The sequence below is a fragment of the Oncorhynchus mykiss genome, chromosome 21 (assembly GCF_057628025.1).
Source record: "Oncorhynchus mykiss isolate SJ-2025 chromosome 21, ASM5762802v1, whole genome shotgun sequence".
Taxonomy (NCBI): domain Eukaryota; kingdom Metazoa; phylum Chordata; class Actinopteri; order Salmoniformes; family Salmonidae; genus Oncorhynchus; species Oncorhynchus mykiss.
The window spans coordinates 53,797,868-53,823,267 of NC_143042.1; the positions used below are offsets into that span (position 1 = coordinate 53,797,868).

Genomic DNA, 25,400 nt, shown 5'->3' on the forward strand with positions numbered 1-25,400 from the left:
ACTGAGCTATCGAAGGATAAAGAATGTAGTCAAACGCCATCACCTAGATAGTCAGAGGTTTGGCAGAAGCATATGTTCCCTTTAAGAAATTAATCTGCTGAGTTTGACGGTTTCTTGGAGCCGCTGAGGATTGCCCCCAGGTCTTCGTACGTTCAACTAATGCTCTATTCCTCTGAGCTACATCCCCTTAGATTGCAAGTAGTTGCATTTGGGAATAGACAAAAAGTGAGCAGAGGAATAAAATCGCTGTTTAGCTCCCTCACTGCAAAATGCATTTTTCTCTCTCCCTGTTGGTCAAGTGGTTAGGATTCATTTCTTTTACCACCGAGGCCTGGGTTTGATTCCCGCTCAGGGAATTACTTGCTTTTGGGGAAACACTAGGCATAAGTCAAAAACTTGGCACAACTGCAGAAAAAGTTATACTCTTCTGAGTCAGCGACCTAAGGACTGTTGCAATCTCGAGAACTCTCTGCTGCTCTACCAACATTCCTATCAAAGGTCAACAAGTGAAGATTTCTTCTCTCAGGGAAAGATATTTTTTTGTCAAGCACATGTCATGGTACACTGCTGTCAAAAAGTTGGCGTAAGCCACAAGAAAATGTACAATCCTTCAAGCCGGATTTGAACCAGCGACCTAAGGATTACAGCAATTTCCCCTACAGTCCTCCGCTCTACCAACTGAGCTATCTAAGGATAACAAATGTAGTCAAACGCCATCACCTAGATAGTCAGAGGTTTGGCAGAAGCATATGTTCCCTTTAAGAAATTAATCTGCTGAGTTTGGTGGTTTCTTGGAGCTGCTGAGGATTGCCCCCAGGTCTTCGTACGTTCAACTAATGCTCTATTCCTCTGAGCTACATCCCCTTATAATGCAAGTAGTTGCATTTTGGATTTGACAAAAAGTGAGCCGAGGAATAAAATCGCTGTTTAGCCCCCTAGCTTGCGAAATGTCTTTTTCTCTCTCCCTGTTGGTCTAGTGGTTAGGATTCGGTTCTTTTACCACCGCTGCCTGGGTTTGATTCCCGCTCAGGGAATGACTTGCTTTTGGGAAAACACTAGGCATAAGTCAAAAACTTGGCACAACTGCAGAAAAAGTTATACTCTTCTGAGTCAGCGACCTAAGGACTGTTGCAATCTCGAGAACTCTCTGCTGCTCTACCAACATTCCTATCAAAGGTCAACAAGTGAAGATTTCTTCTCTCAGGGAAAGATATTTTTTTGTCAAGCACATGTCATGGTACACTGCTGTCAAAAAGTTGGCCTAAGCCACAAGAAAAAGGTACAATCCTTCGAGCCGGATTTGAACCAGCGACCTAAGGATTACAGCAATTTCACCTACAGTCCTCCGCTCTACCAACTGAGCTATCGAAGGATAAAAAATGTAGTCAAACGCCATCACCTAGATGGTCAGAGGTTTGGCAGAAGCATATGTTCCCTTTTAGAAATTAATCTGCTGAGTTTGGTGGTTTCTTGGAGCTGCTGAGGATTGCCCCCAGGTCTTCGTACGTTCAACTAATGCTCTATTCCTCTGAGCTACATGCCCTTAGATTGCAAGCAGTTGCATTTGGGAATAGACAAAAAGTGAGCCGAGGAATAAAATCGCTGTTTAGCCCCCTAGCTTGCGAAATGTCTTTTTCTCTCTCCCTGTTGGTCAAGTGGTTAGGATTCATTTCTTTTACCATCGAGGCCTGGGTTTGATTCCCGCTCAGGGAATTACTTGCTTTTGGGGAAACACTAGGCATAAGTCAAAAACTTGGCACAACTGCAGAAAAAGTTATACTCTTCTGAGTCAGCGACCTAAGGACTGTTGCAATCTCGAGAACTCTCTGCTGCTCTACCAACATTCCTATCAAAGGTCAACAAGTGAAGATTTCTTCTCTCAGGGAAAGATATTTTTTTGTCAAGCACATGTCATGGTTCACTGCTGTCAAAAAGTTGGCCTAAGCCACAAGAAAAAGGTACAATCCTTCGAGCCGGATTTGAACCAGCGACCTAAGGATTACAGCAATTTCACCTACAGTCCTCCGCTCTACCAACTGAGCTATCGAAGGATAAAAAATGTAGTCAAACGCCATCACCTAGATGGTCAGAGGTTTGGCAGAAGCATATGTTCCCTTTTAGAAATTAATCTGCTGAGTTTGGTGGTTTCTTGGAGCTGCTGAGGATTGCCCCCAGGTCTTCGTACGTTCAACTAATGCTCTATTCCTCTGAGCTACATCCCCTTATAATGCAAGTAGTAGCATTTTGGATTTGACAAAAAGTGAGCAGAGGAATAAAATCGCTGTTTAGCCCCCTAGCTTGCGAAATGTATTTTTCTCTCTCCCTGTTGGTCTAGTGGTTAGGATTGGGTTCTTTGGCAGAAGCATATGTTCCCTTTAAGAAATTAATCTGCTGAGTTTGGTGGTTTCTTGGAGCTGCTGAGGATTGCCCCGAGGTCTTCGTACGTTCAACTAATGCTCTATTCCTCTGAGCTACATCCCCTTATAATGCAAGTAGTAGCATTTTGGATTTGACAAAAGTGAGCAGAGGAATAAAATCGCTGTTTAGCCCCCTAGCTTGCGAAATGTATTTTTCTCTCTCCCTGTTGGTCAAGTGGTTAGGATTAATTTCTTTTACCACCGAGGCCTGGGTTTGATTCCCGCTCAGGGAATTACTTGCTTTTGGGGAAACACTAGGCATAAGTCAAAAACTTGGCACAACTGCAGAAAAAGTTATACTCTTCTGAGTCAGCGACCTAAGGACTGTTGCAATCTCGAGAACTCTCTGCTGCTCTACCAACATTCCTATCAAAGGTCAACAAGTGAAGATTTCTTCTCTCAGGGAAAGATATTTTTTTGTCAAGCACATGTCATGGTACACTGCTGTCAAAAAGTTGGCGTAAGCCACAAGAAAAAAGTACAATCCGTCGAGCCGGATTTGAACCAGCGACCTAAGGATTACAGCAATTTCACCTACAGTCCTCCGCTCTACCAACTGAGCTATCGAAGGATAAAAAATGTAGTCAAACGCCATCACCTAGATGGTCAGAGGTTTGGCAGAAGCATATGTTCCCTTTTAGAAATTAATCTGCTGAGTTTGGTGGTTTCTTGGAGCTGCTGAGGATTGCCCCCAGGTCTTCGTACGTTCAACTAATGCTCTATTCCTCTGAGCTACATCCCCTTAGATTGCAAGCAGTTGCATTTGGGAATAGACAAAAAGTGAGCCGAGGAATAAAATCGCTGTTTAGCCCCCTAGCTTGCGAAATGTATTTTTCTCTCTCCCTGTTGGTCTAGTGGTTAGGATTCGGTTCTTTTACCACCGCTGCCTGGGTTTGATTCCCGCTCAGGGAATGACTTGCTTTTGGGGAAACACTAGGCATAAGTCAAAAACTTGGCACAACTGCAGAAAAAGTTATACTCTTCTGAGTCAGCGACCTAAGGACTGTTGCAAACTCGAGAACTCTCTGCTGCTATACCAACATTCCTATCAAAGGTCAACAAGTGAACATTTCTTCTCTCAGGGAAAGATTTTTTTTTGTCGAGCACATGTCATGGTACACTGCTGTCAAAAAGTTGGCGTAAGCCACAAGAAAAATAATAAACAATCCTTCGAGACAGATTTGAACCAGCGACCTAAGGATTAGAGCAATTTCCCCTACAGTCCTCCGCTCTACCAACTGAGCTATCGAAGGATAAAAAATATAGTCAAACACCATCACCTAGATGGTCAGAGGTTTGGCAGAAGCATATGTTCCCTTTAAGAAATTCATCTGCTGAGTTTGGTGGTTTCTTGGAGCTGCTGAGGATTGCCCCCAGGTCTTCGTAGGTTCAACTAATGCTCTATTCCTCTGAGCTACATCCCCTTATAATGCAAGTAGTAGCATTTTGGATTTGACAAAAAGTGAGCAGAGGAATAAAATCGCTGTTTAGCCCCCTAGCTTGCGAAATGTCTTGTTTGGTGGTTTCTTGGAGCTGCTGAGGATTGCCCCCAGGTCTTCGTACGTTCAACTAATGCTCTATTCCTCTGAGCTACATCCCCTTAGATTGCAAGCAGTTGCATTTGGGAATAGACAAAAAGTGAGCCGAGGAATAAAATCGCTGTTTAGCCCCCTAGCTTGCGAAATGCATTTTTCTCTCTCCCTGTTGGTCTAGTGGTTAGGATTCGGTTCTTTTACCACCGCTGCCTGGGTTTGATTCCCGCTCAGGGAATGACTTGCTTTTGGGGAAACACTAGGCATAAGTCAAAAACTTGGCACAACTGCAGAAAAAGTTATACTCTTCTGAGTCAGCGACCTAAGGACTGTTGCAATCTCGAGAACTCTCTGCTGCTATACCAACATTCCTATCAAAGGTCAACAAGTGAAGATTTCTTCTCTCAGGGAAAGATATTTTTTTGTCAAGCATATGTCATGGTACACTGCTGTCAAAAAGTTGGCGTAAGCCACAAGAAAAAAGTACAATCCTTCGAGCCGGATTTGAACCAGCGACCTAAGGATTACAGCAATTTCCCCTACAGTCCTCCGCTCTACCAACTGAGCTATCGAAGGATAAAAAATGTAGTCAAACACCATCACCTAGATGGTCAGAGGTTTGGCAGAAGCATATGTTCCCTTTAAGAAATTAATCTGCTGAGTTTGACGGTTTCTTGGAGCTGCTGACGATTGCCCCCAGGTCTTCGTACGTTCAACTAATGCTCTATTCCTCTGAGCTACATCCCCTTATAATGCAAGTAGTTGCATTTTGGATTTGACAAAAAGTGAGCAGAGGAATAAAATCGCTGTTTAGCCCCCTAGCTTGCGAAATGTCTTTTTCTCTCTCCCTGTTGGTCTAGTGGTTAGGATTCGGTTCTTTTACCACCGCTGCCTGGGTTTGATTCCCGCTCAGGGAATGACTTGCTTTTGGGGAAACACTAGGCATAAGTCAAAAACTTGGCACAACTGCAGAAAAAGTTATACTCTTCTGAATCAGCGACCTAAGGACTGTTGCAAACTCGAGAACTCTCTGCTGCTATACCAACATTCCTATCAAAGGTCAACAAGTGAAGATTTCTTCTCTCAGGGAAAGATATTTTTTTGTCGAGCACATGTCATGGTACACTGCTGTCAAAAAGTTGGCGTAAGCCACAAGAAAAAGAATAAACAATCCTTCGAGACAGATTTGAACCAGCGACCTAAGGATTACAGCAATTTCCCCTACAGTCCTCCGCTCTACCAACTGAGCTATCGAAGGATAAAAAATTTAGTCAAACACCATCACCTAGATGGTCAGAGGTTTGGCAGAAGCATATGTTCCCTTTAAGAAATTAATCTGCTGAGTTTGGTGGTTTCTTGGAGCTGCTGAGGATTGCCCCCAGGTCTTTGTACGTTCAACTAATGCTCTATTCCTCTGAGCTACATCCCCTTATAATGCAAGTAGTAGCATTTTGGATTTGACAAAAAGTGAGCAGAGGAATAAAATCGCTGTTTAGCCCCCTAGCTTGCGAAATGTCTTGTTTGGTGGTTTCTTGGAGCTGCTGAGGATTGCCCCCAGGTCTTCGTACGTTCAACTAATGCTCTATTCCTCTGAGCTACATCCCCTTAGATTGCAAGCAGTTGCATTTGGGAATAGACAAAAAGTGAGCCGAGGAATAAAATCGCTGTTTAGCCCCCTAGCTTGCGAAATGCATTTTTCTCTCTCCCTGTTGGTCTAGTGGTTAGGATTCGGTTCTTTTACCACCGCTGCCTGGGTTTGATTCCCGCTCAGGGAATGACTTGCTTTTGGGGAAACACTAGGCATAAGTCAAAAACTTGGCACAACTGCAGAAAAAGTTATACTCTTCTGAGTCAGCGACCTAAGGACTGTTGCAATCTCGAGAACTCTCTGCTGCTATACCAACATTCCTATCAAAGGTCAACAAGTGAAGATTTCTTCTCTCAGGGAAAGATATTTTTTTGTCAAGCATATGTCATGGTACACTGCTGTCAAAAAGTTGGCGTAAGCCACAAGAAAAAAGTACAATCCTTCGAGCCGGATTTGAACCAGCGACCTAAGGATTACAGCAATTTCCCCTACAGTCCTCCGCTCTACCAACTGAGCTATCGAAGGATAAAAAATGTAGTCAAACACCATCACCTAGATGGTCAGAGGTTTGGCAGAAGCATATGTTCCCTTTAAGAAATTAATCTGCTGAGTTTGACGGTTTCTTGGAGCTGCTGACGATTGCCCCCAGGTCTTCGTACGTTCAACTAATGCTCTATTCCTCTGAGCTACATCCCCTTATAATGCAAGTAGTAGCATTTTGGATTTGACAAAAAGTGAGCAGAGGAATAAAATCGCTGTTTAGCCCCCTAACTTGCGAAATGTATTTTTCTCTCTCCCTGTTGGTCTAGTGGTTAGGATTCATTTCTTTTACCACCGAGGCCTGGGTTTGATTCCCGCTCAGGGAATGACTTGCTTTTGGGGAAACACTAGGCATAAGTCAAAAACTTGGCACAACTGCAGAAAAAGTTATACTCTTCTGAGTCAGCGACCTAAGGACTGTTGCAATCTCGAGAACTCCCTGCTGCTATACCAACATTACTATCAAAGGTCAACAAGTGAAGATTTCTTCTCTCAGGGAAAGATATTTTTTTGTCAAGCACATGTCATGGTACACTGCTGTCAAAAAGTTGGCGTAAGCCACAAGAAAAAAGTACAATCCTTCGAGCCGGATTTGAACCAGCGACCTAAGGATTACAGCAATTTCCCCTACAGTCCTCTGCTCTACCAACTGAGCTATCGAAGGATAAAAAATGTAGTCAAACACCATCACCTAGATGGTCAGAGGTTTGGCAGAAGCATATGTTCCCTTTAAGAAATGAATCTGCTGAGTTTGACGGTTTCTTGGAGCTGCTGACGATTGCCCCCAGGTCTTCTTACGTTCAACTAATGCTCTATTCCTCTGAGCTACATCCCCTTAGATTGCAAGTAGTTGCGTTTGGGATTAGAGAAAAAGTGAGCAGAGGAATAAAATCGCTGTTTAGCCACCTCACTGCAAAATGTATTTTTCTCTCTCCCTGTTGGTCTAGTGGTTAGGATTCGGTTCTTTTACCACCGCTGCCTGGGTTTGATTCCCGCTCAGGGAATGACTTGCTTTTGGGGAAACACTAGGCATAAGTCAAAAACTTGGCACAACTGCAGAAAAAGTTATACTCTTCTGAGTCAGCGACCTAAGGACTGTTGCAATCTCGAGAACTCTCTGCTGCTCTACCAACATTCCTATCAAAGGTCAGCAAGTGAAGATTTCTTCTCTCAGGGAAAGATAATTTTTTGTCAAGCACATGTCATGGTACACTGCTGTCAAAAAGTTGGCGTAAGCCACAAGAAAAAAGTACAATCCTTCGAGTCGGATTTGAACCAGCGACCTAAGGATTACAGCAATTTCCCCTACAGTCCTCTGCTCTTACAACTGAGCTATCGAAGGATAAAAAATGTAGTCAAACACCATCACCTAGATGGTCAGAGGTTTGGCAGAAGCATATGTTCCCTTTAAGAAATTAATCTGCTGAGTTTGGTGGTTTCCTGGAGCTGCTGAGGATTGCCCCCAGGTCTTTGTACGTTCAACTAATGCTCTATTCCTCTGAGCTACATCCCCTTATAATGCAAGTAGTAGCATTTTGGATTTGACAAAAAGTGAGCAGAGGAATAAAATCGCTGTTTAGCCCCCTAGCTTGCGAAATGTCTTTTTCTCTCTCCCTGTTGGTCTAGTGGTTAGGATTCGGTTCTTTTACCACCGCTGCCTGGGTTTGATTCCCGCTCAGGGAATGACTTGCTTTTGGGGAAACACTAGGCATAAGTCAAAAACTTGGCACAACTGCAGAAAAAGTTATACTCTTCTGAATCAGCGACCTAAGGACTGTTGCAAACTCGAGAACTCTCTGCTGCTATACCAACATTCCTATCAAAGGTCAACAAGTGAAGATTTCTTCTCTCAGGGAAAGATATTTTTTTGTCGAGCACATGTCATGGTACACTGCTGTCAAAAAGTTGGCGTAAGCCACAAGAAAAAGAATAAACAATCCTTCGAGACAGATTTGAACCAGCGACCTAAGGATTACAGCAATTTCCCCTACAGTCCTCCGCTCTACCAACTGAGCTATCGAAGGATAAAAAATTTAGTCAAACACCATCACCTAGATGGTCAGAGGTTTGGCAGAAGCATATGTTCCCTTTAAGAAATTAATCTGCTGAGTTTGGTGGTTTCTTGGAGCTGCTGAGGATTGCCCCCAGGTCTTTGTACGTTCAACTAATGCTCTATTCCTCTGAGCTACATCCCCTTATAATGCAAGTAGTAGCATTTTGGATTTGACAAAAAGTGAGCAGAGGAATAAAATCGCTGTTTAGCCCCCTAGCTTGCGAAATGTCTTGTTTGGTGGTTTCTTGGAGCTGCTGAGGATTGCCCCCAGGTCTTCGTACGTTCAACTAATGCTCTATTCCTCTGAGCTACATCCCCTTAGATTGCAAGCAGTTGCATTTGGGAATAGACAAAAAGTGAGCCGAGGAATAAAATCGCTGTTTAGCCCCCTAGCTTGCGAAATGCATTTTTCTCTCTCCCTGTTGGTCTAGTGGTTAGGATTCGGTTCTTTTACCACCGCTGCCTGGGTTTGATTCCCGCTCAGGGAATGACTTGCTTTTGGGGAAACACTAGGCATAAGTCAAAAACTTGGCACAACTGCAGAAAAAGTTATACTCTTCTGAGTCAGCGACCTAAGGACTGTTGCAATCTCGAGAACTCTCTGCTGCTATACCAACATTCCTATCAAAGGTCAACAAGTGAAGATTTCTTCTCTCAGGGAAAGATATTTTTTTGTCGAGCACATGTCATGGTACACTGCTGTCAAAAAGTTGGCGTAAGCCACAAGAAAAAGTACAATCCTTCGAGGCGGATTTGAACCAGTTACCTAAGGATTACAGCAATTTCCCCTACAGTCCTCCACTCTACCAACTGAGCTATCGAAGGATAACGAATGTAGTCAAACGCCATCACTTAGATAGTCAAGAGGTTTGGCAGAAGCATATGTTCCCTTTAAGAAATTAATCTGCTGAGTTTGACGGTTTCTTGGAGCTGCTGACGATTGCCCCCAGGTCTTCGTACGTTCAACTAATGCTCTATTCCTCTGAGCTACATCCCCTTAGATTGCAAGCAGTTGCATTTGGGAATAGACAAAAAGTGAGCCGAGGAATAAAATCGCTGTTTAGCCCCCTAACTTGCGAAATGTATTTTTCTCTCTCCCTGTTGGTCTAGTGGTTAGGATTCATTTCTTTTACCACCGAGGCCTGGGTTTGATTCCCGCTCAGGGAATGACTTGCTTTTGGGGAAACACTAGGCATAAGTCAAAAACTTGGCACAACTGCAGAAAAAGTTATACTCTTCTGAGTCAGCGACCTAAGGACTGTTGCAATCTCGAGAACTCCCTGCTGCTATACCAACATTACTATCAAAGGTCAACAAGTGAAGATTTCTTCTCTCAGGGAAAGATATTTTTTTTGTCAAGCACATGTCATGGTACACTGCTGTCAAAAAGTTGGCGTAAGCCACAAGAAAAAAGTACAATCCTTCGAGCCGGATTTGAACCAGCGACCTAAGGATTACAGCAATTTCCCCTACAGTCCTCTGCTCTACCAACTGAGCTATCGAAGGATAAAAAATGTAGTCAAACACCATCACCTAGATGGTCAGAGGTTTGGCAGAAGCATATGTTCCCTTTAAGAAATGAATCTGCTGAGTTTGACGGTTTCTTGGAGCTGCTGACGATTGCCCCCAGGTCTTCTTACGTTCAACTAATGCTCTATTCCTCTGAGCTACATCCCCTTAGATTGCAAGTAGTTGCGTTTGGGATTAGAGAAAAAGTGAGCAGAGGAATAAAATCGCTGTTTAGCCACCTCACTGCAAAATGTATTTTTCTCTCTCCCTGTTGGTCTAGTGGTTAGGATTCGGTTCTTTTACCACCGCTGCCTGGGTTTGATTCCCGCTCAGGGAATGACTTGCTTTTGGGGAAACACTAGGCATAAGTCAAAAACTTGGCACAACTGCAGAAAAAGTTATACTCTTCTGAGTCAGCGACCTAAGGACTGTTGCAATCTCGAGAACTCTCTGCTGCTCTACCAACATTCCTATCAAAGGTCAGCAAGTGAAGATTTCTTCTCTCAGGGAAAGATAATTTTTTGTCAAGCACATGTCATGGTACACTGCTGTCAAAAAGTTGGCGTAAGCCACAAGAAAAAAGTACAATCCTTCGAGTCGGATTTGAACCAGCGACCTAAGGATTACAGCAATTTCCCCTACAGTCCTCTGCTCTTACAACTGAGCTATCGAAGGATAAAAAATGTAGTCAAACACCATCACCTAGATGGTCAGAGGTTTGGCAGAAGCATATGTTCCCTTTAAGAAATTAATCTGCTGAGTTTGGTGGTTTCCTGGAGCTGCTGAGGATTGCCCCCAGGTCTTTGTACGTTCAACTAATGCTCTATTCCTCTGAGCTACATCCCCTTATAATGCAAGTAGTAGCATTTTGGATTTGACAAAAAGTGAGCAGAGGAATAAAATCGCTGTTTAGCCCCCTAGCTTGCGAAATGTCTTGTTTGGTGGTTTCTTGGAGCTGCTGAGGATTGCCCCCAGGTCTTCGTACGTTCAACTAATGCTCTATTCCTCTGAGCTACATCCCCTTAGATTGCAAGCAGTTGCATTTGGGAATAGACAAAAAGTGAGCCGAGGAATAAAATCGCTGTTTAGCCCCCTAGCTTGCGAAATGCATTTTTCTCTCTCCCTGTTGGTCTAGTGGTTAGGATTCGGTTCTTAAACCACCGCTGCCTGGGTTTGATTCCCGCTCAGGGAATGACTTGCTTTTGGGGAAACACTAGGCATAAGTCAAAAACTTGGCACAACTGCAGAAAAAGTTATACTCTTCTGAGTCAGCGACCTAAGGACTGTTGCAATCTCGAGAACTCTCTGCTGCTATACCAACATTCCTATCAAAGGTCAACAAGTGAAGATTTCTTCTCTCAGGGAAAGATATTTTTTTGTCGAGCACATGTCATGGTACACTGCTGTCAAAAAGTTGGCGTAAGCCACAAGAAAAAGAATAAACAATCCTTCGAGACAGATTTGAACCAGCGACCTAAGGATTACAGCAATTTCCCCTACAGTCCTCCACTCTACCAACTGAGCTATCGAAGGATAACGAATGTAGTCAAACGCCATCACTTAGATAGTCAGAGGTTTGGCAGAAGCATATGTTCCCTTTAAGAAATTAATCTGCTGAGTTTGACGGTTTCTTGGAGCTGCTGACGATTGCCCCCAGGTCTTCGTACGTTCAACTAATGCTCTATTCCTCTGAGCTACATCCCCTTAGATTGCAAGCAGTTGCATTTGGGAATAGACAAAAAGTGAGCCGAGGAATAAAATCGCTGTTTAGCCCCCTAACTTGCGAAATGTATTTTTCTCTCTCCCTGTTGGTCTAGTGGTTAGGATTCATTTCTTTTACCACCGAGGCCTGGGTTTGATTCCCGCTCAGGGAATGACTTGCTTTTGGGGAAACACTAGGCATAAGTCAAAAACTTGGCACAACTGCAGAAAAAGTTATACTCTTCTGAGTCAGCGACCTAAGGACTGTTGCAAACTCGAGAACTCTCTGCTGCTATACCAACATTCCTATCAAAGGTCAACAAGTGAACATTTCTTCTCTCAGGGAAAGATATTTTTTTGTCGAGCACATGTCATGGTACACTGCTGTCAAAAAGTTGGCGTAAGCCACAAGAAAAAGAATAAACAATCCTTCGAGACAGATTTGAACCAGCGACCTAAGGATTACAGCAATTTCCCCTACAGTCCTCCGCTCTACCAACTGAGCTATCGAAGGATAAAAAATGTAGTCAAACACCATCACCTAGATGGTCAGAGGTTTGGCAGAAGCATATGTTCCCTTTAAGAAATGAATCTGCTGAGTTTGGTGGTTTCATGGAGCTGCTGAGGATTGCCCCCAGGTCTTCGTACGTTCAACTAATGCTCTATTCCTCTGAGCTACATCCCCTTATAATGCAAGTAGTAGCATTTTGGATTTGACAAAAAGTGAGCAGAGGAATAAAATCGCTGTTTAGCCCCCTAGCTTGCGAAATGTCTTGTTTGGTGGTTTCTTGGAGCTGCTGAGGATTGCCCCCAGGTCTTCGTACGTTCAACTAATGCTCTATTCCTCTGAGCTACATCCCCTTAGATTGCAAGCAGTTGCATTTGGGAATAGACAAAAAGTGAGCCGAGGAATAAAATCGCTGTTTAGCCCCCTAGCTTGCGAAATGCATTTTTCTCTCTCCCTGTTGGTCTAGTGGTTAGGATTCGGTTCTTTTACCACCGCTGCCTGGGTTTGATTCCCGCTCAGGGAATGACTTGCTTTTGGGGAAACACTAGGCATAAGTCAAAAACTTGGCACAACTGCAGAAAAAGTTATACTCTTCTGAGTCAGCGACCTAAGGACTGTTGCAATCTCGAGAACTCTCTGCTGCTATACCAACATTCCTATCAAAGGTCAACAAGTGAAGATTTCTTCTCTCAGGGAAAGATATTTTTTTGTCGAGCACATGTCATGGTACACTGCTGTCAAAAAGTTGGCGTAAGCCACAAGAAAAAGAATAAACAATCCTTCGAGACAGATTTGAACCAGCGACCTAAGGATTACAGCAATTTCCCCTACAGTCCTCCGCTCTACCAACTGAGCTATCGAAGGATAAAAAATGTAGTCAAACACCATCACCTAGATGGTCAGAGGTTTGGCAGAAGCATATGTTCCCTTTAAGAAATTAATCTGCTGAGTTTGGTGGTTTCTTGGAGCTGCTGAGGATTGCCCCCAGGTCTTTGTACGTTCAACTAATGCTCTATTCCTCTGAGCTACATCCCCTTATAATGCAAGTAGTAGCATTTTGGATTTGACAAAAAGTGAGCAGAGGAATAAAATCGCTGTTTAGCCCCCTAGCTTGCGAAATGTCTTGTTTGGTGGTTTCTTGGAGCTGCTGAGGATTGCCCCCAGGTCTTCTTACGTTCAACTAATGCTCTATTCCTCTGAGCTACATCCCCTTAGATTGCAAGCAGTTGCATTTGGGAATAGACAAAAAGTGAGCCGAGGAATAAAATCGCTGTTTAGCCCCCTAGCTTGCGAAATGCATTTTTCTCTCTCCCTGTTGGTCTAGTGGTTAGGATTCGGTTCTTTTACCACCGCTGCCTGGGTTTGATTCCCGCTCAGGGAATTACTTGCTTTTGGGGAAACACTAGGCATAAGTCAAAAACTTGGCACAACTGCAGAAAAAGTTATACTCTTCTGAGTCAGCGACCTAAGGACTGTTGCAAACTCGAGAACTCTCTGCTGCTATACCAACATTCCTATCAAAGGTCAACAAGTGAACATTTCTTCTCTCAGGGAAAGATATTTTTTTGGCGAGCACATGTCATGGTACACTGCTGTCAAAAAGTTGGCGTAAGCCACAAGAAAAAGAATAAACAATCCTTCGAGACAGATTTGAACCAGCGACCTAAGGATTACAGCAATTTCCCCTACAGTCCTCCACTCTACCAACTGAGCTATCGAAGGATAACGAATGTAGTCAAACGCCATCACTTAGATAGTCAGAGGTTTGGCAGAAGCATATGTTCCCTTTAAGAAATTAATCTGCTGAGTTTGACGGTTTCTTGGAGCTGCTGACGATTGCCCCGAGGTCTTCGTACGTTCAACTAATGCTCTATTCCTCTGAGCTACATCCCCTTAGATTGCAAGCAGTTGCATTTGGGAATAGATAAAAAGTGAGCCGAGGAATAAAATCGCTGTTTAGCCCCCTAACTTGCGAAATGTATTTTTCTCTCTCCCTGTTGGTCTAGTGGTTAGGATTCATTTCTTTTACCACCGAGGCCTGGGTTTGATTCCCGCTCAGGGAATGACTTGCTTTTGGGGAAACACTAGGCATAAGTCAAAAACTTGGCACAACTGCAGAAAAAGTTATACTCTTCTGAGTCAGCGACCTAAGGACTGTTGCAATCTCGAGAACTCTCTGCTGCTATACCAACATTACTATCAAAGGTCAACAAGTGAAGATTTCTTCTCTCAGGGAAAGATATTTTTTTGTCAAGCACATGTCATGGTACACTGCTGTCAAAAAGTTGGCGTAAGCCACAAGAAAAAAGTACAATCCTTCGAACCGGATTTGAACCAGCGACCTAAGGATTACAGCAATTTCACCTACAGTCCGCCGCTCTACTAACTGAGCTATCGAAGGATAAAAAATGTAGTCAAACGCCATCACCTAGATGGTCAGAGGTTTGGCAGAAGCATATGTTCCCTTTTAGAAATTAATCTGCTGAGTTTGGTGGTTTCTTGGAGCTGCTGACGATTGCCCCGAGGTCTTCGTACGTTCAACTAATGCTCTATTCCTCTGAGCTACATCCCCTTAGATTGCAAGCAGTTGCATTTGGGAATAGACAAAAAGTGAGCCGAGGAATAAAATCGCTGTTTAGCCCCCTAACTTGCGAAATGTATTTTTCTCTCTCCCTGTTGGTCTAGTGGTTAGGATTCATTTCTTTTACCACCGAGGCCTGGGTTTGATTCCCGCTCAGGGAATGACTTGCTTTTGGGGAAACACTAGGCATAAGTCAAAAACTTGGCACAACTGCAGAAAAAGTTACTCTTCTGAGTCAGCGACCTAAGGACTGTTGCAATCTCGAGAACTCTCTGCTGCTATACCAACATTACTATCAAAGGTCAACAAGTGAAGATTTCTTCTCTCAGGGAAAGATATTTTTTTGTCAAGCACATGTCATGGTACACTGCTTTCAAAAAGTTGGCACAAGCCACAAGAAAAAGTACAATCCTTCGAGCCGGATTTGAACCAGCGACCTAAGGATTACAGCAATTTGACCTACAGTCCTCCACTCTACCAACTGAGCTATCGAAGGATAAAAAATGTAGTCAAACGCCATCACCTAGATGGCCAGAGGTTTGGCAGAAGCATATGTTCCCTTTAAGAAATTAATCTGCTGAGTTTGGTGGTTTCTTGGAGCTGCTGAGGATTGCCCCCAGGTCTTCGTACGTTCAACTAATGCTCTATTCCTCTGAGCTACATCCCCTTAGATTGCAAGTAGTTGCATTTGGGAATAGACAAAAAGTGAGCAGAGGAATAAAATCGCTGTTTAGCCCCCTAGCTTGCGAAATGTCTTTTTCTCTCTCCCTGTTGGTCTAGTGGTTAAGATTCATTTCTTTTACCACCGAGGCCTGGGTTTGATTCCCGCTCAGGGAATGACTTGCTTTTGTGGAAACACTAGGCATAAGTCAAAAACTTGGCACAACTGCAGAAAAAGTTATACTCTTCTGAGTCAGCGACCTAAGGACTGTTGCAATCTCGAGAACTCTCTGCTGCTATACCAACATTCCTATCAAAGGTCAACAAGTGAACATTTCTTCTCTCAGGGAAAGATATTTTTTTGTCAAGCACATGTCATGGTACACTGCTGTCAAAAAGTTGGCGTAAGCCACAAGAAAAAGTACAATCCTTCGAGCCGGATTTGAACCAGCGACCTAAGGATTACAGCAACTTCCCCTACAGTCCTCCGCTCTACCAACTGAGCTATCGAAGGATAAAAAATATAGTCAAACGCCATCACCTAGATGGTCAGAGGTTTGGCAGAAGCATATGTTCCCTTTAAGAAATGAATCTGCTGAGTTTGGCGGTTTCTTGGAGCTGCTGACGATTGCCCCCAGGTCTTCGTACGTTCAACTAATGCTCTATTCCTCTTAGCTACATCCCCTTAGATTGCAAGTAGTTGCGTTTGGGATTAGAGAAAAAGTTAGCAGAGGAATAAAATCGCTGTTTAGCCCCCTCACTGCAAAATGCATTTTTTTCTCTCCCTGTTGGTCAAGTGGTTAGGATTCGGTTCTTTTACCACCGCTGCCTGGGTTTGATTCCCGCTCAGGGAATGACTTGCTTTTGGGGAAACACTAGGCATAAGTCAAAAACTTTGCACAACTGCAGAAAAAGTTATACTCTTCTGAGTCAGCGACCTAAGGACTGTTGCAATCTCGAGAACTCTCTGCTGCTCTACCAACATTCCTATCAAAGGTCAACAAGTGAAGATTTCTTCTCTCAGGGAAAGATATTTTTTGTCAAGCACATGTCATGGTACACTGCTGTCAAAAAGTTGGCGTAAGCCACAAGAAAAAGTACAATCCTTCGAGCCGGATTTGAACCAGCGACCTAAGGATTACAGCAATTTCAACTACAGTCCTCCGCTCTACCAACTGAGCTATCAAAGGATAAAAAATATAGTCAAACGCCATCACCTAGATGGTCAGAGGTTTGGCAGAAGCATATGTTCCCTTTAAGAAATTAATCTGCTGAGTTTGGTGGTTTCTTGGAGCTGCTGACGATTGCCCCCAGGTCTTCGTACGTTCAACTAATGCTCTATTCCTCTGAGCTACATCCCCTTAGATTGCAAGTAGTTGCATTTGGGATTAGAGAAAAAGTGAGCAGAGGAATAAAATCGCTGTTTAGCCCCCTAGCTTGCGAAATGTCTTTTTCTCTCTCCCTGTTGGTCTAGTGGTTAGGATTCATTTATTTTACCACCGCTGCCTGGGTTTGATTCCCGCTCAGGGAATGACTTGCTTTTGGGGAAACACTAGGCATAACTCAAAAACTTGGCACAACTGCAGAAAAAGTTATACTCTTCTGAATCAGCGACCTAAGGACTGTTGCAATCTCGAGAACTCTCTGCTGCTATACCAACATTACTATCAAAGGTCAACAAGTGAAGATTTCTTCTCTCAGGGAAAGATATTTTTTTGTCAAGCACATGTCATGGTACACTGCTGTCAAAAAGTTGGCACAAGCCACAAGAAAAAGTACAATCCTTCGAGCCGGATTTGAACCAGCGACCTAAGGATTACAGCAATTTCCCCTACAGTCCTCTGCTCTACCAACTGAGCTATCGAAGGATAAAAAATGTAGTCAAACGCCATCACCTAGATGGCCAGAGGTTTGGCAGAAGCATATGTTCCCTTTAAGAAATTAATCTGCTGAGTTTGGTGGTTTCTTGGAGCTGCTGAGGATTGCCCCCAGGTCTTCGTACGTTCAACTAATGCTCTATTCCTCTGAGCTACATCCCCTTAGATTGCAAGTAGTTGCATTTGGGAATAGACAAAAAGTGAGCAGAGACCATCACCTAGATGGTCAGAGGTTTGGCAGAAGCATATGTTCCCTTTAAGAAATTAATCTGCTGAGTTTGGCGGTTTCTTGGAGCTGCTGACGATTGCCCCCAGGTCTTCGTACGTTCAACTAATGCTCTATTCCTCTTAGCTACATCCCCTTAGATTGCAAGTAGTTGCGTTTGGGATTAGAGAAAAAGTTAGCAGAGGAATAAAATCGCTGTTTAGCCCCCTCACTGCAAAATGCATTTTTTTCTCTCCCTGTTGGTCAAGTGGTTAGGATTCGGTTCTTTTACCACCGAGGCCTGGGTTTGATTCCCGCTCAGGGAATGACTTGCTTTTGGGGAAACACTAGGCATAAGTCAAAAACTTGGCACAACTGCAGAAAAAGTTATACTCTTCTGAGTCAGCGACCTAAGGACTGTTGCAATCTCGAGAACTCTCTGCTGCTATACCAACATTCCTATCAAAGGTCAACAAGTGAACATTTCTTCTCTCAGGGAAAGATATTTTTTTGTCAAGCACATGTCATGGTACACTGCTGTCAAAAAGTTGGCGTAAGCCACAAGAAAAAGTACAATCCTTCGAGCCGGATTTGAACCAGCGACCTAAGGATTACAGCAACTTCCCCTACAGTCCTCCACTCTACCAACTGAGCCATCGAAGGATAAAAAATATAGACAAACGCCATCACCTAGATGGTCAGAGGTTTGGCAGAAGCATATGTTCCCTTTAAGAAATGAATCTGCTGAGTTTGGCGGTTTCTTGGAGCTGCTGACGATTGCCCCCAGGTCTTCGTACGTTCAACTAATGCTCTATTCCTCTTAGCTACATCCCCTTAGATTGCAAGTAGTTGCGTTTGGGATTAGAGAAAACGTTAGCAGAGGAATAAAATCGCTGTTTAGACCCCTCACTGCAAAATGCATTTTTTCTCTCTCCCTGTTGGTCAAGTGGTTAGGATTCGGTTCTTTTACCACCGCTGCCTGGGTTTGATTCCCGCTCAGGGAATGACTTGCTTTTGGGGAAACACTAGGCATAAGTCAAAAACTTTGCACAACTGCAGAAAAAGTTATACTCTTCTGAGTCAGCGACCTAAGGACTGTTGCAATCTCGAGAACTCTCTGCTGCTCTACCAACATTCCTATCAAAGGTCAACAAGTGAAGATTTCTTCTCTCAGGGAAAGATATTTTTTGTCAAGCACATGTCATGGTACACTGCTGTCAAAAAGTTGGCGTAAGCCACAAGAAAAAGTACAATCCTTCGAGCCGGATTTGAACCAGCGACCTAAGGATTACAGCAATTTCACCTACAGTCCTCCGCTCTACCAACTGAGCTATCGAAGGATAAAAAATATAGTCAAACGCCATCACCTAGATGGTCAGAGGTTTGGCAGAAGCATATGTTCCCTTTAAGAAATTAATCTGCTGAGTTTGGTGGTTTCTTGGAGCTGCTGACGATTGCCCCCAGGTCTTCGTACGTTCAACTAATGCTCTATTCCTCTGAGCTACATCCCCTTAGATTGCAAGTAGTTGCATTTGGGATTAGAGAAAAAGTGAGCAGAGGAATAAAATCGCTGTTTAGCCCCCTAGCTTGCGAAATGTCTTTTTCTCTCTCCCTGTTGGTCTAGTGGTTAGGATTCATTTATTTTACCACCGCTGCCTGGGTTTGATTCCCGCTCAGGGAATGACTTGCTTTTGGGGAAACACTAGGCATAACTCAAAAACTTGGCACAACTGCAGAAAAAGTTATACTCTTCTGAATCAGCGACCTAAGGACTGTTGCAATCTCGAGAACTCTCTGCTGCTATACCAACATTACTATCAAAGGTCAACAAGTGAAGATTTCTTCTCTCAGGGAAAGATATTTTTTTGTCAAGCACATGTCATGGTACACTGCTGTCAAAAAGTTGGCACAAGCCACAAGAAAAAGTACAATCCTTCGAGCCGGATTTGAACCAGCGACCTAAGGATTACAGCAATTTCCCCTACAGTCCTCTGCTCTACCAACTGAGCTATCGAAGGATAAAAAATGTAGTCAAACGCCATCACCTAGATGGCCAGAGGTTTGGCAGAAGCATATGTTCCCTTTAAGAAATTAATCTGCTGAGTTTGGTGGTTTCTTGGAGCTGCTGAGGATTGCCCCCAGGTCTTCGTACGTTCAACTAATGCTCTATTCCTCTGAGCTACATCCCCTTAGATTGCAAGTAGTTGCATTTGGGAATAGACAAAAAGTGAGCAGAGACCATCACCTAGATGGTCAGAGGTTTGGCAGAAGCATATGTTCCCTTTAAGAAATTAATCTGCTGAGTTTGGCGGTTTCTTGGAGCTGCTGACGATTGCCCCCAGGTCTTCGTACGTTCAACTAATGCTCTATTCCTCTTAGCTACATCCCCTTAGATTGCAAGTAGTTGCGTTTGGGATTAGAGAAAAAGTTAGCAGAGGAATAAAATCGCTGTTTAGCCCCCTCACTGCAAAATGCATTTTTTTCTCTCCCTGTTGGTCAAGTGGTTAGGATTCGGTTCTTTTACCACCGAGGCCTGGGTTTGATTCCCGCTCAGGGAATGACTTGCTTTTGGGGAAACACTAGGCATAAGTCAAAAACTTGGCACAACTGCAGAAAAAGTTATACTCTTCTGAGTCAGCGACCTAAGGACTGTTGCAATCTCGAGAACTCTCTGCTGCTATACCAACATTCCTATCAAAGGTCAACAAGTGAACATTTCTTCTCTCAGGGAAAGATATTTTTTTGTCAAGCACATGTCATGGTACACTGCTGTCAAAAAGTTGGCGTAAGCCACAAGAAAAAGTACAATCCTTCGAGCCGGATTTGAACCAGCGACCTAAGGATTACAGCAACTTCCCCTACAGTCCTCCACTCTACCAACTGAGCTAACGAAGGATAAAAAATATAGTCAAACGCCATCACCTAGATGGTCAGAGGTTTGGCAGAAGCATATGTTCCCTTTAAGAAATGAATCTGCTGAGTTTGGCGGTTTCTTGGAGCTGCTGACGATTGCCCCCAGGTCTTCGTACGTTCAACTAATGCTCTATTCCTCTTAGCTACATCCCCTTAGATTGCAAGTAGTTGCGTTTGGGATTAGAGAAAACGTTAGCAGAGGAATAAAATCGCTGTTTAGACCCCTCACTGCAAAATGCATTTTTTCTCTCTCCCTGTTGGTCAAGTGGTTAGGATTCGGTTCTTTTACCACCGCTGCCTGGGTTTGATTCCCGCTCAGGGAATGACTTGCTTTTGGGGAAACACTAGGCATAAGTCAAAAACTTTGCACAACTGCAGAAAAAGTTATACTCTTCTGAGTCAGCGACCTAAGGACTGTTGCAATCTCGAGAACTCTCTGCTGCTCTACCAACATTCCTATCAAAGGTCAACAAGTGAAGATTTCTTCTCTCAGGGAAAGATATTTTTTGTCAAGCACATGTCATGGTACACTGCTGTCAAAAAGTTGGCGTAAGCCACAAGAAAAAGTACAATCCTTCGAGCCGGATTTGAACCAGCGACCTAAGGATTACAGCAATTTCACCTACAGTCCTCCGCTCTACCAACTGAGCTATCGAAGGATAAAAAATATAGTCAAACGCCATCACCTAGATGGTCAGAGGTTTGGCAGAAGCATATGTTCATTTAAGAAATTAATCTGCTGAGTTTGGTGGTTTCTTGGAGCTGCTGACGATTGCCCCCAGGTCTTCGTACGTTCAACTAATGCTCTATTCCTCTGAGCTACATCCCCTTAGATTGCAAGTAGTTGCATTTGGGATTAGAGAAAAAGTGAGCAGAGGAATAAAATCGCTGTTTAGCCCCCTAGCTTGCGAAATGTCTTTTTCTCTCTCCCTGTTGGTCTAGTGGTTAGGATTCATTTATTTTACCACCGCTGCCTGGGTTTGATTCCCGCTCAGGGAATGACTTGCTTTTGGGGAAACACTAGGCATAACTCAAAAACTTGGCACAACTGCAGAAAAAGTTATACTCTTCTGAGTCAGCGACCTAAGGACTGTTGCAATCTCGAAAACTCTCTGCTGCTCTACCAACATTCCTATCAAATGTCAACAAGTGAAGACTTCTTCTCTCAGGGAAAGATATTTTTTTGTCAAGCACATGTCATGGTACACTGCACTACCTAAGGATTACATGCCCACGAAATTCTCCTTTTTTATCCCTGTTAAATCTTCATTTCTAAAAATTGAATCGGAAAGGTTCAATCCATCGAACTCTGTGTTATGTGCTGATCTCTCTTCCTCCACAGGAATTTGCATTCATCCACCCCAGATGGGACTCCCTGGTTTAGAAGGCCAGTGCCTTATCCATTAGGCCACTGGGGTACTTGCTGAAAATGAGCTGGATAGCAGAGAGTGGTTTCGACCGATCGTACACGTGGTTAAAGTAGACATCACGCTTCCGCTTCGCTTCTGTAATCAGCATGACCTGTACAAACTGACAGAAGCAGTCAAAAAATAATCACGGAGGGCACTGAGACATGCCCATGAAATTATGGTTTAATATGTCTGTTTGCACTTCATTGCTAAAGCAAACTGAATAGCAGAGGATGGTTTCGATCCATAAATCACTGGGTTAACTGCCAGGCACACTTCCACTTCATCACTCCACTTTCAGGTACCCCAAAACAATACTTGAATTCACAATACATGGATTAGGAGATCAGTGTCTTAAGCCACTGTGTCTCTCTGTGATCAGCATGACCTATATGGATTGATAGAAGCAGTAATAAAAAAAGAATCACGGAGGGCACAGAGACATGCACATGAAATTCTCCAATTTAAAAAAAAAAATCCCTGTTTACACTTCATTTCTAAAAGTAGAATTGGATAGCTTCGATCCATCAACCTCTGTTTTATGTGCCCAGCTCTTCTCTTCTGTTTGCACTTCATTGCTAAAAGCAAACTGGATAGCAGAGGATGGTTTCGATTCCTAAATCACTTGGTTAACTGCCCTGCACACTTCCACTTCATCCCTCCACTTTCAGGTATCCCAAAACAATACTTGAACTCACAATAAATGGATTAGGCGGTCAGTGTCTTAAGTCACTGTGGAAATGTGTGATCAGCATGACCTATACGAACTGATAGAAGCAGTTGTAAAAAAATTGCATTTCACAGGGCACAGAGACATGCCCACGAAATTCTCCTTTTTTATCCCTGTTAAATCTTCATTTCTAACAATTGATTCAGAAAGCTTCAATCCATCAAACTCTGTGTTACATGCTGATCTCTCTTCCTCCACAGGAATTTGCATTCATCCACCCCAGATGGGACTCGAACCCACAATCCCTGGCTTAGAAGGCCAGTGCCTTATCCATTAGGCCACTGGGGTACTTGCTGAAAATGAGCTGGATAGCAGAGAGTGGTTTTGACCGATCGTACACGTGGTTAAAGTAGACATCACGCTTCCGCTTCGCTTCTGTAATCAGCATGACCTGTACAAACTGACAGAAGCAGTCAAAAAATAATCACGGAGGGCACTGAGACATGCCCATGAAATTATGGTTTAATATTTCTGTTTGCACTTCATTGCTAAAGCAAACTGAATAGCAGAGGATGGTTTCGATCCATAAATCACTGGGTTAACTGCCAGGCACACTTCCACTTCATCACTCCACTTTCAGGTACCCCAAAACAATACTTGAATTCACAATACATGGATTAGGAGATCAGTGTCTTAAGCCACTGTGTCTCTCTGTGATCAGCATGACCTATATGGATTGATAGAAGCAGTAATAAAAAAAGAATCACGGAGGGCACAGAGACATGCACATGAAATTCTCCAATTTAAAAAAAAAAATTCCTGTTTACACTTCATTTCTAAAAGTAGAATTGGATAGCTTCGATCCATCAACCTCTGTTTTATGTGCCCAGCTCTTCTCTTCTGTTTGCACTTCATTGCTAAAAGCAAACTGGATAGCAGAGGATGGTTTCGATTCCTAAATCACTTGGTTAACTGCCCTGCACACTTCCACTTCATCCCTCCACTTTCAGGTATCCCAAAACAATACTTGAACTCACAATAAATGGATTAGGCGGTCAGTGTCTTAAGTCACTGTGGAAATGTGTGATCAGCATGACCTATACGAACTGATAGAAGCAGTTGTAAAAAAATTGCATTTCACAGGGCACAGAGACATGCCCACGAAATTCTCCTTTTTTATCCCTGTTAAATCTTCATTTCTAACAATTGATTCAGAAAGCTTCAATCCATCAAACTCTGTGTTACATGCTGATCTCTCTTCCTCCACAGGAATTTGCATTCATCCACCCCAGATGGGACTCGAACCCACAATCCCTGGCTTAGAAGGCCAGTGCCTTATCCATTAGGCCACTGGGGTACTTGCTGAAAATGAGCTGGATAGCAGAGAGTGGTTTTGACCGATCGTACACGTGGTTAAAGTAGACATCACGCTTCCGCTTCGCTTCTGTAATCAGCATGACCTGTACAAACTGACAGAAGCAGTCAAAAAATAATCACGGAGGGCACTGAGACATGCCCATGAAATTATGGTTTAATATTTCTGTTTGCACTTCATTGCTAAAGCAAACTGAATAGCAGAGGATGGTTTCGATCCATAAATCACTGGGTTAACTGCCAGGCACACTTCCACTTCATCACTCCACTTTCAGGTACCCCAAAACAATACTTGAATTCACAATACATGGATTAGGAGATCAGTGTCTTAAGCCACTGTGTCTCTCTGTGATCAGCATGACCTATATGGATTGATAGAAGCAGTAATAAAAAAAGAATCACGGAGGGCACAGAGACATGCACATGAAATTCTCCAATTTAAAAAAAAAAATTCCTGTTTACACTTCATTTCTAAAAGTAGAATTGGATAGCTTCGATCCATCAACCTCTGTTTTATGTGCCCAGCTCTTCTCTTCTGTTTGCACTTCATTGCTAAAAGCAAACTGGATAGCAGAGGATGGTTTCGATTCCTAAATCACTTGGTTAACTGCCCTGCACACTTCCACTTCATCCTTCCACTTTCAGGTATCCCAAAACAATACTTGAACTCACAATAAATGGATTAGGCGGTCAGTGTCTTAAGTCACTGTGGAAATGTGTGATCAGCATGACCTATACGAACTGATAGAAGCAGTTGTAAAAAAATTACATTTCGCAGGGCACAGAGACATGCCCACGAAATTCTCCTTTTTTATCCCTGTTAAATCTTCATTTCTAAAAATTTAATCAGAATGCTTCAAACCATCAAACTCTGTGTTACGTGCTGATCTCTCTTCCTCCACAGGAATTTGCATTCATCCACCCCAGATGGGACTCGAACCCACAATCCCTGGCTTAGAAGGCCAGTGCCTTATCCATTAGGCCACTGGGGTACTTGCTGAAAATGAGCTGGATAGCAGAGAGTGGTTTTGACCGATCGTACACGTGGTTAAAGTAGACATCACGCTTCCGCTTCGCTTCTGTAATCAGCATGACCTGTACAAACTGACAGAAGCAGTCAAAAAATAATCACGGAGGGCACTGAGACATGCCCATGAAATTATGGTTTAATATTTCTGTTTGCACTTCATTGCTAAAGCAAACTGAATAGCAGAGGATGGTTTCGATCCATAAATCACTGGGTTAACTGCCAGGCACACTTCCACTTCATCACTCCACTTTCAGGTACCCCAAAACAATACTTGAATTCACAATACATGGATTAGGAGATCAGTGTCTTAAGCCACTGTGTCTCTCTGTGATCAGCATGACCTATATGGATTGATAGAAGCAGTAATAAAAAAAGAATCACGGAGGGCACAGAGACATGCACATGAAATTCTCCAATTTAAAAAAAAAAATTCCTGTTTACACTTCATTTCTAAAAGTAGAATTGGATAGCTTCGATCCATCAACCTCTGTTTTATGTGCCCAGCTCTTCTCTTCTGTTTGCACTTCATTGCTAAAAGCAAACTGGATAGCAGAGGATGGTTTCGATTCCTAAATCACTTGGTTAACTGCCCTGCACACTTCCACTTCATCCTTCCACTTTCAGGTATCCCAAAACAATACTTGAACTCACAATAAATGGATTAGGCGGTCAGTGTCTTAAGTCACTGTGGAAATGTGTGATCAGCATGACCTATACGAACTGATAGAAGCAGTTGTAAAAAAATTGCATTTCGCAGGGCACAGAGACATGCCCACGAAATTCTCCTTTTTTATCCCTGTTAAATCTTCATTTCTAAAAATTTAATCAGAATG

At 43.2% G+C, this 25,400-nt stretch overlaps 17 non-coding genes across 17 annotated transcripts; all 17 read right to left on the minus strand.

Annotated features, from left to right (window-relative positions):
* Positions 1-1,285: 1,285 nt before the first annotated feature.
* trnay-gua (transfer RNA tyrosine (anticodon GUA)) lies at positions 1,286-1,372 on the minus strand. The gene is given in 2 exon segments: positions 1,286-1,321; positions 1,336-1,372. It is a non-coding gene; the product is annotated as a tRNA-Tyr (tRNA).
* Positions 1,373-1,964: 592 nt separating this feature from the next.
* trnay-gua (transfer RNA tyrosine (anticodon GUA)) lies at positions 1,965-2,051 on the minus strand. The gene is given in 2 exon segments: positions 1,965-2,000; positions 2,015-2,051. It is a non-coding gene; the product is annotated as a tRNA-Tyr (tRNA).
* A 2,387-nt stretch (positions 2,052-4,438) lies between these two features.
* Positions 4,439-4,525, minus strand: trnay-gua (transfer RNA tyrosine (anticodon GUA)). Its single transcript is given in 2 exon segments — positions 4,439-4,474; positions 4,489-4,525. It is a non-coding gene; the product is annotated as a tRNA-Tyr (tRNA).
* A 1,450-nt stretch (positions 4,526-5,975) lies between these two features.
* On the minus strand, positions 5,976-6,062 carry trnay-gua (transfer RNA tyrosine (anticodon GUA)). Its single transcript is given in 2 exon segments — positions 5,976-6,011; positions 6,026-6,062. It is a non-coding gene; the product is annotated as a tRNA-Tyr (tRNA).
* A 592-nt stretch (positions 6,063-6,654) lies between these two features.
* Positions 6,655-6,741, minus strand: trnay-gua (transfer RNA tyrosine (anticodon GUA)). Its single transcript is given in 2 exon segments — positions 6,655-6,690; positions 6,705-6,741. It is a non-coding gene; the product is annotated as a tRNA-Tyr (tRNA).
* Positions 6,742-9,549: 2,808 nt separating this feature from the next.
* Positions 9,550-9,636, minus strand: trnay-gua (transfer RNA tyrosine (anticodon GUA)). Its single transcript is given in 2 exon segments — positions 9,550-9,585; positions 9,600-9,636. It is a non-coding gene; the product is annotated as a tRNA-Tyr (tRNA).
* A 5,202-nt stretch (positions 9,637-14,838) lies between these two features.
* On the minus strand, positions 14,839-14,925 carry trnay-gua (transfer RNA tyrosine (anticodon GUA)). Its single transcript is given in 2 exon segments — positions 14,839-14,874; positions 14,889-14,925. It is a non-coding gene; the product is annotated as a tRNA-Tyr (tRNA).
* A 591-nt stretch (positions 14,926-15,516) lies between these two features.
* Positions 15,517-15,603, minus strand: trnay-gua (transfer RNA tyrosine (anticodon GUA)). The gene is given in 2 exon segments: positions 15,517-15,552; positions 15,567-15,603. It is a non-coding gene; the product is annotated as a tRNA-Tyr (tRNA).
* A 589-nt stretch (positions 15,604-16,192) lies between these two features.
* On the minus strand, positions 16,193-16,279 carry trnay-gua (transfer RNA tyrosine (anticodon GUA)). The gene is given in 2 exon segments: positions 16,193-16,228; positions 16,243-16,279. It is a non-coding gene; the product is annotated as a tRNA-Tyr (tRNA).
* A 591-nt stretch (positions 16,280-16,870) lies between these two features.
* trnay-gua (transfer RNA tyrosine (anticodon GUA)) lies at positions 16,871-16,957 on the minus strand. The gene is given in 2 exon segments: positions 16,871-16,906; positions 16,921-16,957. It is a non-coding gene; the product is annotated as a tRNA-Tyr (tRNA).
* A 790-nt stretch (positions 16,958-17,747) lies between these two features.
* trnay-gua (transfer RNA tyrosine (anticodon GUA)) lies at positions 17,748-17,834 on the minus strand. Its single transcript is given in 2 exon segments — positions 17,748-17,783; positions 17,798-17,834. It is a non-coding gene; the product is annotated as a tRNA-Tyr (tRNA).
* Positions 17,835-18,424: 590 nt separating this feature from the next.
* On the minus strand, positions 18,425-18,511 carry trnay-gua (transfer RNA tyrosine (anticodon GUA)). Its single transcript is given in 2 exon segments — positions 18,425-18,460; positions 18,475-18,511. It is a non-coding gene; the product is annotated as a tRNA-Tyr (tRNA).
* Positions 18,512-19,102: 591 nt separating this feature from the next.
* trnay-gua (transfer RNA tyrosine (anticodon GUA)) lies at positions 19,103-19,189 on the minus strand. The gene is given in 2 exon segments: positions 19,103-19,138; positions 19,153-19,189. It is a non-coding gene; the product is annotated as a tRNA-Tyr (tRNA).
* Positions 19,190-20,656: 1,467 nt separating this feature from the next.
* On the minus strand, positions 20,657-20,743 carry trnay-gua (transfer RNA tyrosine (anticodon GUA)). Its single transcript is given in 2 exon segments — positions 20,657-20,692; positions 20,707-20,743. It is a non-coding gene; the product is annotated as a tRNA-Tyr (tRNA).
* Positions 20,744-22,438: 1,695 nt separating this feature from the next.
* Positions 22,439-22,511, minus strand: trnar-ucu (transfer RNA arginine (anticodon UCU)). Its single transcript has one exon. It is a non-coding gene; the product is annotated as a tRNA-Arg (tRNA).
* A 936-nt stretch (positions 22,512-23,447) lies between these two features.
* trnar-ucu (transfer RNA arginine (anticodon UCU)) lies at positions 23,448-23,520 on the minus strand. The gene has a single exon. It is a non-coding gene; the product is annotated as a tRNA-Arg (tRNA).
* Positions 23,521-24,456: 936 nt separating this feature from the next.
* On the minus strand, positions 24,457-24,529 carry trnar-ucu (transfer RNA arginine (anticodon UCU)). The gene has a single exon. It is a non-coding gene; the product is annotated as a tRNA-Arg (tRNA).
* Positions 24,530-25,400: the final 871 nt, after the last annotated feature.